Below are 10,443 nucleotides of genomic sequence, written 5' to 3' on the forward strand. Positions count from 1 at the left end.
TGAGGTGTGTGTGTGTGTGTGCTCAAACACACATGCATGTGGGAGTCTGGGAGAGAAAGTGTGTCCGTCTGATGAAGGGGCATGTGCCTGAACTCAATTTTATACACTAGTTGTGGACTCCCCCATTCATTTCTAATGACCGGTCATTTTTGACCGGGTACACCTATTTGGACAAAGTCATGGAACCTTATAACAATCAGATCAATCATTTTTCAGAGAGAAAATCGACCGGAACACAGCAGGAGGGTTAATACACAAAGTAACAAAAAAACAGATCTAATTTGCATAGTCATGAGTTTGTAGCAAAGAGTTTAATGTTCGACTTTACTTTCCCCAAATTATTTCCCAGAAGTTCACAAATTGCCGCAAGTTTGCCACAAAACTAAATGGCATGGAATGTGAAAATATGAGCTTGACCCAAATTGGCCAAAGGGCAAATTTAACACCAAGCCAAATCAGGAAGTTCTGTCGCCCTTTAATGTTTCCCCAATTTCACCTCCCTTCTACTTTCTTTCGATTTAGGGGCACTCTCTGATGGTTACTGTGTGTCACTACAGCATTGCCATTTTCTAGTTTACACAAAAAGTTTGAACGGTAATTATAGTTGGCCTACTATTGACAGGTAGAGGTTTTGTTGGTGGTAGAACTGTCCCCAAAATGTGATGCTTTTCCATGATTATTTTGGTTCCACATTATTTTTCAGTACATACATTAATGAAGCTGCACCATCGAGAGCATCTGGTTGCTTCACTGCCTTTTATGGCAACAGCTCAGATACTACATAGGGTAGTGTGACTACACACAAAGTTACATGAATTGTCAAATATATTAGACAAACCCACAAATCATTCTAAGACACGCTTAGTTTACTACATATATACAAAAAAAAGAAAAGGTAGGCAATATCCTACTGTCACTGAGAAACCAAGAACTGTTTCATTTCCTGTGTAGACATAGTTTGGATTAGCCTATTCACTGGCTTAATAAATCTACCTAGTCTAGTCCGAACACCCTCACCCAAAAACCTAGCAGGAACATCAAAGACAGCACTAACTGTGGTCAGAGGTCTAACCTCAGGGTGGGGAGTACTACAGATCCGCATATCCGGAGCCAGCACATTTTCAGTTACAGACTCAACGCTAGTAATGTCAGACGACTGATCAGATTCCTGGTAGATTGTCACAGACCACACTGACGAAGCATCTTCAACCAAGGTAACATTATCTGTCACAGCATCATCCACACGGAATGGAGTTTCGCAATCAGAACTCTTGTAGGCTTCGGGGATATCTCTCTGGTCCACTTCTGCTGAGCACACCTCACTTAAAGCGGACTTCATATGGTTGTTCCACCTCACTTCCATCAGCTGGGACTTCACCATCCTCTTGGAGTATCCTCCCAGAAGACTCAGGAAGTCCTGCTACTAGTGGACAGTCCTGGCATCACTCCCATCCATTTGGCTGGACTCTGCAGACATCTCAGAGATCATGTCACCACTCGATAGAGATCCGTGACCCTCAGGTTCCTCCCAGGAAGGCAAAGGCAGAAAGTTGACTGACATAATCAGGTTCCTATGCACAGTTTTGATGAGTCCAGTAGTAGTTTGTTGGATACGATATGTGCTCAGTGAGCTGTTCTTCACAAAAACTATGTACACCACACTCTCCCAGCGATCAGCCAGTTTCTTCTTGCCCCTCTCCCCCTTGTTAGCAAGTAGAACTCTGTCTCCCTTCTGCACCGAGTGACCCGTAGACCATCTGTTGTAGACGGTCTTGTCTCTTTTGTTGCTTACTGGCATGCTGCTGGGCCAGTGCCTCTCTCAGATCCCCACCCAGAGACTGGACATACTTATCCACATCTACTGTGTCCCCATCCAACAGCACACTTTCAAACATAACATCTACCGGCAACCTAGGGGTCCGTCCAAAATCAAGAAGAAGGGCGGAAACCCAGTAGTCTCGTGAACAGTGCAGTTATAGGAGAATGTCAATGTGTTCAACATCTGAGGCCATTTAGCCTTGGACCTAGCTAGCAGAGCTCTAATCATCCGACCCAGTGTGCGATTCAGACGTTCTGCTTGACCATTACCCATGGGATGATAAGATGTGGTGCGGGACTTTTCAACACCAGATAACTGAAGTAATTCTGCAATAAGGGAACTCTCAAAGTTAGCACCCCTGTCAGAATGGATACAATCAGCGAACCCATAAATGCAGAAGAAATTATTCCAGAGAACACAAGCAACAGTCTTAGCAGACTGGCTTGGACATGGATACGCACAGGCCAGCTTAGTAAAGTGATCAGTCACTACTAACACATCAAGACTTGTTGTTTGAATCTTCTGCAGTCCAGAAATCCATACACACAAGTTCTAAAGGTGCCGTTGTCACAATGGAGACAAGTGGAGCTCTTGCTTCAGGCTCAGGTGCTTTACTCAACACACATCTCTTACAGTGGGCCACGTATTCCTTGACATCTTTTTCCATAGATTCCCAGTAAAACCGCTGTCTCGTAAGCCACAATGTGCGCTGCTGACCCTGATGACGAGCATCATCATGAACTCCCTTCAGCACAAGGCCTCTCAAAGACACAGGTATGACATACTGGAATATGTTCTTCTTACTCACTGGGTGTTTTGAGACACGATACAGAATCCCTAACCGCGTGGTGGGTTTTCCCCACTGTCTTAGAGTATAAACTGTTTCTTTAGCTTCAAGGATTCACTCTCTCCTAGATGGGCGCCAGCCTCTATCTACAAAGAACATGACTCTGCTGATGATAGGATCCAGTAACACACCTTGTGTGTAAGGACAGGTAAAGGGCTCTGACCCATGGACATCAACTTCTCAAGATGCTGCACATGTGAAATGGCCCTCACTGTGGCACCATCATCCCATCGGCGGTGGGCATGGAGGACAGCAGACACCTCTTCACAGGAAACCAAGCCATAGACATTCTACAGCCAGCCTTGGGCTGCTCACAGGAGAGGTGGGAACATGTCTTGTACATCATCCACTCGAAGACCTTTGGCTTCCTCCAGCAGGACATCATATGGATTTGTAGTGTTGATAGTATACTACCATACCAAGGAAAGAACAGATTTGTCTAGGAGACGGAGTGACACCATCAGCTTCCATCATCTCACTCTCAGTCACATTTAAAATGGTTTGAACCTTAGCAGGGTCTGTGGCTAAAACCTCCTGAGAAATGATGTGGCCCAAAACAGACCTCCTCAAAAACTTGCACTTAGACGGAGACAGTTTAAGATTGTGCTCCTGCTACTGCTGAAAAACCATCTCAAGTCTCTGCAGACTCTCTTCCTCCATCTTAGCAAAAACCATCAGATCATGAAAATAGCAAAGGAGACTTTGCTGGCACATTGTAGAACCCTGATATCAAGTCCATTGTGCTGAAGAAGGCATTACCTCCCAGCTCCGCAAGTACATCTGCCTGATGAGGCAGGGGATGAGCATCCTTTACTGTGCGGGCATTTAACCACCTAAAGTCAGTACATAGATGCAAGTCCCCATTCTTTTTCCATACAAGCACCAATGGTGAGGCGTACTCACTGCTGGATTTTCTGACAATTTCCTTTTCCTCCATATCATCCAGTGTTTCCCTGAGTTTTTGGTAATGAGCTGGGGAAAGCCTACTATAAGGTAATCGAAATGGGCGGTCATCAGTCAGCCGTATGCGATGGCAGAACTCTTTTGCCTCGCCACAATCCAGGCTATGTCTAGAGAACACTGTATCATACTTCTCAATTAAACTGACAAGTTTGTCTTTCCAGAACTGTGAAACTAGACACTCCTCAACAGACAGGTCTTGAAGTCCAAGATTGCTCCGTGTACTGTTGCCATTAACTGCACTGCCACCAACTAAACTCTTAGCTGTCAGGCTGCCATGTGGGCTGTCACATTGTACTTTTGCCATGTTCTGGTAAGCTGCTTGCTGTTTGACATCAAAATACTCCAATGCAATGCAAGGGTACACATCTGCCACTTTAGCATTTAGTCTCAGGGTAACTGGCAAAGTTGTTGGATTCACAATCTTCACAGGGAGCCATCCATCCCCCCACAGAGGCGTAACTACTCTCCCTACTAATATGTGTCAATTCACACAACGAGACGTGCTGGGCTAGACAACAACAGTACTACCCACAGAGAGTTTTGTCTTTGGGGGTAGGCGTCCCCAACCACACTCATTGGTTGGAGCGTTACTGCTCTCTTCAACTTAATGGTGCCCACTTTATCTGGGATGGAGTCTCCTCTCCATCTCTCCAGATTTGATAGGAGATGCAGGAACAGGCTGTCATCACACTGGCCAGAAGGACCTGGCGTACTCACCACCCGCCAGTAGCTGTCATCACACTGGCGAGAAGGATCTGGCGTACCCACCACCCGCCAGTAGCTGTCATTTGATTTGAACTGCCTAATCAGAGACTTCAACACGTTAGTGCCCACAATGAGTTCATCAACCTGCCCATCTACAATAAGCACTGGGACGACATACCTGAAGCCATAAAGCTGTGTTTTTAAGTAACACATGCCCACTGGGCTAGTTTACGTTCCACCACAACCCACCAGGATGATGTCTGAAGGAGCTAGAAAGTTCCCCTCTACCACTCCTGCCTCCCTCAATTGAGGTACAATATCTGCGTGCAGAGTAGTAGCCATGGACCCACTATCGAACATCCCCTTCAGCTCAACTTTATCCTGTACTAGCACGGTGGTGTAAAACAAACTGTCATTCTGAGTATTTCTCATTGTGTTCTGAAAAATTACTGTGTTGTTCGTGGGTACTGACTCACAAAAATAAGAATAAACAGATTGGGTATCATCATCAGTGGAGGAAAAATTAGACTGCCCCACATTGCCCTTATCAGAATGGAGGCGTTCTAGTTTTCCTGAGACCTGCCAGTCTGCCCACATCCAGGGCTCTGTTGCTGCCCAGTCTCACTTCAGTCAAAGCTCATGTGGCCTGGAGAGAAGCACTTGAAACACAGCTGGTGCATCTGACAGTGAGCTTTAGTCCAGTGATTAGTGCTTCCACAGACAGCGCACTCACACTGACGTTTGGGGAACTTTTTAAGGGGCCCTCTGTTCACAGACTGAGTATTGCTGATAAGAGCCTTCTCTAACAAAGTCAAAAATGTCTCTAATGTCCCACCATCAGATACAGATGGGGCCTGTTTTGGTTCACGGCCACATAGAGAAAAAAATGACACATTGGGTCTGCTCACAGGATCCACTTCCTCCTGGGGGGAGTCAAAGACAGCAGCCACCTGCTGTGGAAGTTGTGTTCTACATGCTTTACGCTCCCTTAACAGTTCATCCAAACAATCCTGTACCTCACTGGCTGTCCAGTCATGAAGGGGTTTGCATTTGAACACTTGGGCCAACTCTATATCAGGTCAGTTGCATACAAACATGACTGCCAACTCTGAGCACTGATTGGGCAAGGTTCTACCCTCGCTTACAAGGTACTGTTCAGCTGCCTCTGCAGCTTTGTTAGGCCTAATCCAGAAATCTAGTGGACCCTCATTAGCGTATAGTTTGATTGAGTGGAAATCAGCAAATGGCATACCTGAGCAGATAGTGTCCCCAAAGTGTTGCTTGAGAACACTGAACACTGCCTTGTGACAACAGGGTTGTTACACATCCAGACTTTGGTCACATCCAGTGCCCTCCCCATGAGCCTAGCCATCACCTCCCCAACATTCTCAGACCCAGTGTAACCCCTCTTCTCTAGGTAGACTCCCATTAGCTCCTCCCACTCCAGGACAGAGTACTTATCTGAGCCATCACCCCTAAAGAAAGGTGGAGCACTAACATCTGACTTCACAACCAGATTCAGCTTGGACGCATCAATAAAAGTTGACCCACATTGCTCAGGCAGGGGAAACTGCTGGGGTTGGTGAGGGGGATGGGCAGGAGAAAGACTTGAAGCACCTGGCTACAGTAAACCCGCTCTGATAGATTCTCCTATCTCTGAACCAATCTGCTTAATAAGGTCACTAAGCTGACTCGGAGGTGTCCCATTATTACTGAGGACTGGGGATGATGGTACATCAAAAGACAGAAGTGGGATACCCTGGTCAGGTGGAGTAAACAGCCTACCCCTCCCAGTGCTTGTAAACTCAGGACTGGCAAACACTCTACTCCCAGGAGCTGACTGTACAAATGGTGTAAATGCAAGAACACCCCTCCCTCTAGTCACACTAAAATCCCCAGCATAACTCATTTTATGGACTTGAGAGTCTTCCTCCGCTCAATAGAGCACTAAAATACAATGTCATTTACTGCATTCAAATACAAAAAAAATGCAATGAACAAATTCCTTCAAAACATGCAAATAAACACAAATACCAGTATCTAGTGAATATGCTACATTCATCTTCACTATTTACAATATATATTCACTTTTCGCAAACCATCAACACGTGTGCATGCGCAAATCGCGCACCTCCTCCCTATGCACATCTCCGGTGTTCGGCTTGAGCTGATCAGTCGCCAGGTCGTGGCACCAGTTTGTAGCGTGGTTCGTTCTGCGTTGCGTTGTGTACTTTTAATTAGGACACTGCCACAACTATAGGTCTGCTGGTTGGATTATTTTTATTTGCCATGCACACGAAGAGACAACACACAATACTTTAGCCCTTGGCGCAGTCACAGCTCTCCCGCAACTTGCTAGCCGAAGGTCAGGCAAAATATAATAATAAGGGTGTGGAAATACAGATAACCCGCGACGGGCCAAACTAAAATATACAAAACTTTTACAATCACGTGTATGTACAATTTTGATATGAAAAAAGTGTTGTACACCAAAAAAATAACATTAGCTATGCAGCTGTGATTAAATTTGTAAAAACACTGAATTATTATTATTATTAGCAAATTATTAACATCCCCTCTTGACCTGGCCTATTTGAATTTGGTGCATAATCTAAGGGGAACAACATCACACTGCTACACATAGTCACTTTAACTCTACCTACATGTACATATTACCTCAATTACCTCAACCAACCGGTGCCCCCGCACATTGACTCTGTACAGGTAGCCCCTGTATATAGCCTCGCTATTGTTATTTTACTGCTGCTCTTTAAATCTTTGTTACTGTTCTTTTTTCTTTTTTAGTAATCCATTTTTTACTTAACTTAACACTCATTTTTTCTTAAACCTGCATTGTTGGTTAAGGGCTTGTAAGTAAGCATTTCACTGTAAGGTCTATCTATACCTGTTGTATTCGGCGTGTGTGACAAATAACATTTGATTTGATTTACTTAAAATGTAGATAGAGAATGCAAATGACACATAACCCAGTTAAATATTTCTTTGTTTGGGATTCAAACGAAATAAACGCCATTTAGTACCAGTCTGCCACAACTCCAGCTCTCTCCAAGCTCCTAGGACATAGCCACTTACTGAAGGTCTACAGACAATGTTGTATCTTGCAGTATCGTGTACACGGCTGACCTCCACTGGCAGACCTAACCAACAACACTACTGTCAACCGTGGGATGGGAATTATTATGTAGATCCTACTCACACAAAGATCAAAGACATAGATCTAAAAATGTACCTGTAATGTAGCACATGCATTTTCAAGGAAATGTTCTTACTCAAAGTGGCTCTGGGCATAGTTTTTATGACAAAATAGCCTGTTCCACAACAATACAATTATTCAAAGAGCAAATGTTTCAGCAAAACTGTTCATATTGTGCAATATCTCTAATTTGCTGCATTACTAAACTTTTCCCACAAAACCTGGTCCTGTCAATGTAGCCAGTCACATGGGTGTCTGCCAATAGAAACCTGACCTGTCCTCACATAGCAAAACCAGCTGTCTCATTCAAACCTGCTTGTTTGTCACTGTGGCAACAATTTCAGGTGTGGCAGGGAGCCGCCCCATAGGGGCATGAGTTGACTTGTGTGTGTGTTGGAAACTGGAAACACTCACCAGCTAGGTTGGTGATTAATGATCGGCTGGAAAGCACTGGAGGTTTGCCTCAGGCTCACACAGTGCTGTCAATTCCAACTTTACTGCTGTGTAGAATGCTCTCTCACTCTCTCTCTCTCACACACGCACGCACACACACACACACACACACACACACACACACACACACACACACACACACACACACACACACACACACACACACACACACACACACACACACACACACACAGCATATGTTTTACTATCCTTGTGGGGGACCTAAAATGTATTTCCATTCAAAATCATACTAAACTACTAAACCTAACCCCTCCCCTTAATTGTTATCTGTGGGGTTTATTTAGTGGGTAGATAGCATCACAAAGTCATTTGATATTGTTTGGAATGATTTTAAACTATTTTCTTCTAACAGGAAATTCAAATGTCAGCCTTTGTATTAAAGTAGTCGCCCCGGTTGACTGGCAGGCTTCCCAGACTTTAGAATGTTCCTTAAGTTATCTAGTATTAGTGTACCAAGTTTGATGATTATTTCACCTATGCACTGGACTACAAGAGGTAAGAGGAGATTGAGAGAGGGTTAGAGGTTAACACAGGGTATTCAAATAAACACCCCCCCCTTGATGACAACGAGAGAGGTGGGTGAGGGAGGGAGCAGCCATGAAGGCCCAACCCTGTGTCACACCAACTGTACTGTTTAGTCACCACTGAGAGAGTCTGCAAGAGATTCATAAACTCTGACAATGCAACAGAATCCTTCTCCACTCACACTTTCCAACTTTCCATACTATAGAATTAGACATTAACAACACATACAAAAATGAGGCATGGGCATGATAATTGTAACCCATTGTCATATTTCTATTAACTATCTGATGATGCCAACCCCAGTCTGTTGGAGTGAGTTAGTCAGTGACACAAGTCTCATCCTGCCTCAGTTGCAGTCTCTGTTAGGTGATGATAGATAGGTGGTGCTCTGTCCTGTGTTCAGAACAGTTCAATTACACTATACACATGATGTTTGTGTAATCGGCATGTTCAGTCTCGTTCTGGGGTTTGTTGTTGGTGCAGTAGGGATTGTTAAACATCTAAGGAGAGAAATAAAGGAGAAAAGCAAACATGATCATTCCATTGCTGCTGAAAAAACCAAGCAAACAGGATATGTCTCTTGGGTGTGACTGTGTGTTTGGCCCCTTCAAGACAAGAACAATGGCCTGGTTCTGTTTGTGCATACAGTGCTGGGTGAAATACTGTACATTGCCAAATAGAAACGTTACTGTCCTGGTATGGTGGGGTGTCTACACCCCCCCCCCCATATCCATACCAGAGAATGTGAATTTTTGCATGTGTTCCAGTAACACCTATGAGAGGTATACATGTATATGCACATCACTGGTAGAGGTCGACCGATTATGATTTTTCAACGCCAATACCGATACCGATTTATTGGAGGACCCCCCCAAAAAAACTGATACCGATTAATCGGCCAATTTATGTATTAATTTATTTGTAATAATGACAATTACAACAATACTGAATGAACACTTTTATTCTAGCTTAATGTAATACATCAATAAAATCAATTTAGTCTCAAATAAATAATGAAACATGTTCAATTTGGTTTAAATAATGCAAAAACATAGTGTTGGAGAGGAAAGTAAAAGTGCAATATGTGCCATGTAAAAAAGCTAACGCTTATGTTCCTTGCTCAGAACATGAGAATATATGAATGCTGGTGGTTCCTTTTAACATGAGTCTTCAATATCCCCAGGTAAGAAGTTTGAGGTTGTAGATATTATAGGACTATTTCTCTGTAACATTTGTATTTCATATACCTTTGACTATTGGATGTTGTTATATGCACTTTAGTATTGCCAGTGTGACAGTATAGCTTCCGTCCCTCTCCTCGCCCCTACCTGGGCTCGAACCAGGAACACATCGACAACAGCCACCCTCGAAGCATCGTTATCCATCTCTCCACAATAGCCGCGGCCCTTGCAGAGCAAGTGGAACAACTACTTCAAGGTCTCGGAGCGAGTAACGTCACCGATTGAAACGCTATTAGCGCGCACCCCGCTAACTAGCTAGCCATTTCACAACGGTTACACCAGCCTAATCTCGGGAGTTGATAGGTTTGAAGTTATAAACAGCTCAATGCTTGAAGCACAGCAAAGTGCTGTTTGAATGAATGCTTACGAGCCTGCTGCTGCCTACCACCGCTCAGTCAGACTGCTCTATCAAATATCAAATCATAGACTTAATTATAACATAATAACACACAGAAATACGAGCCTTAGGTCATTAATATGGTAAAATCCAGAAACTATCATTTCGAAAGCAAAACGTTTATTCTTTCAGTGAAATACGGAACCGTATTTTATCTAACAGGTGGCATCCCTAAATCTAAATATTGCTGTTACATTGCACAACCTTCAATGTTATGTCATAATTATGTACAATTCTGGCAAATTAATTACAGTCTTT

This window comes from Oncorhynchus kisutch, linkage group LG30 (genome assembly GCF_002021735.2).
Source record: "Oncorhynchus kisutch isolate 150728-3 linkage group LG30, Okis_V2, whole genome shotgun sequence".
Classification (NCBI taxonomy): Eukaryota; Metazoa; Chordata; class Actinopteri; order Salmoniformes; family Salmonidae; genus Oncorhynchus; species Oncorhynchus kisutch.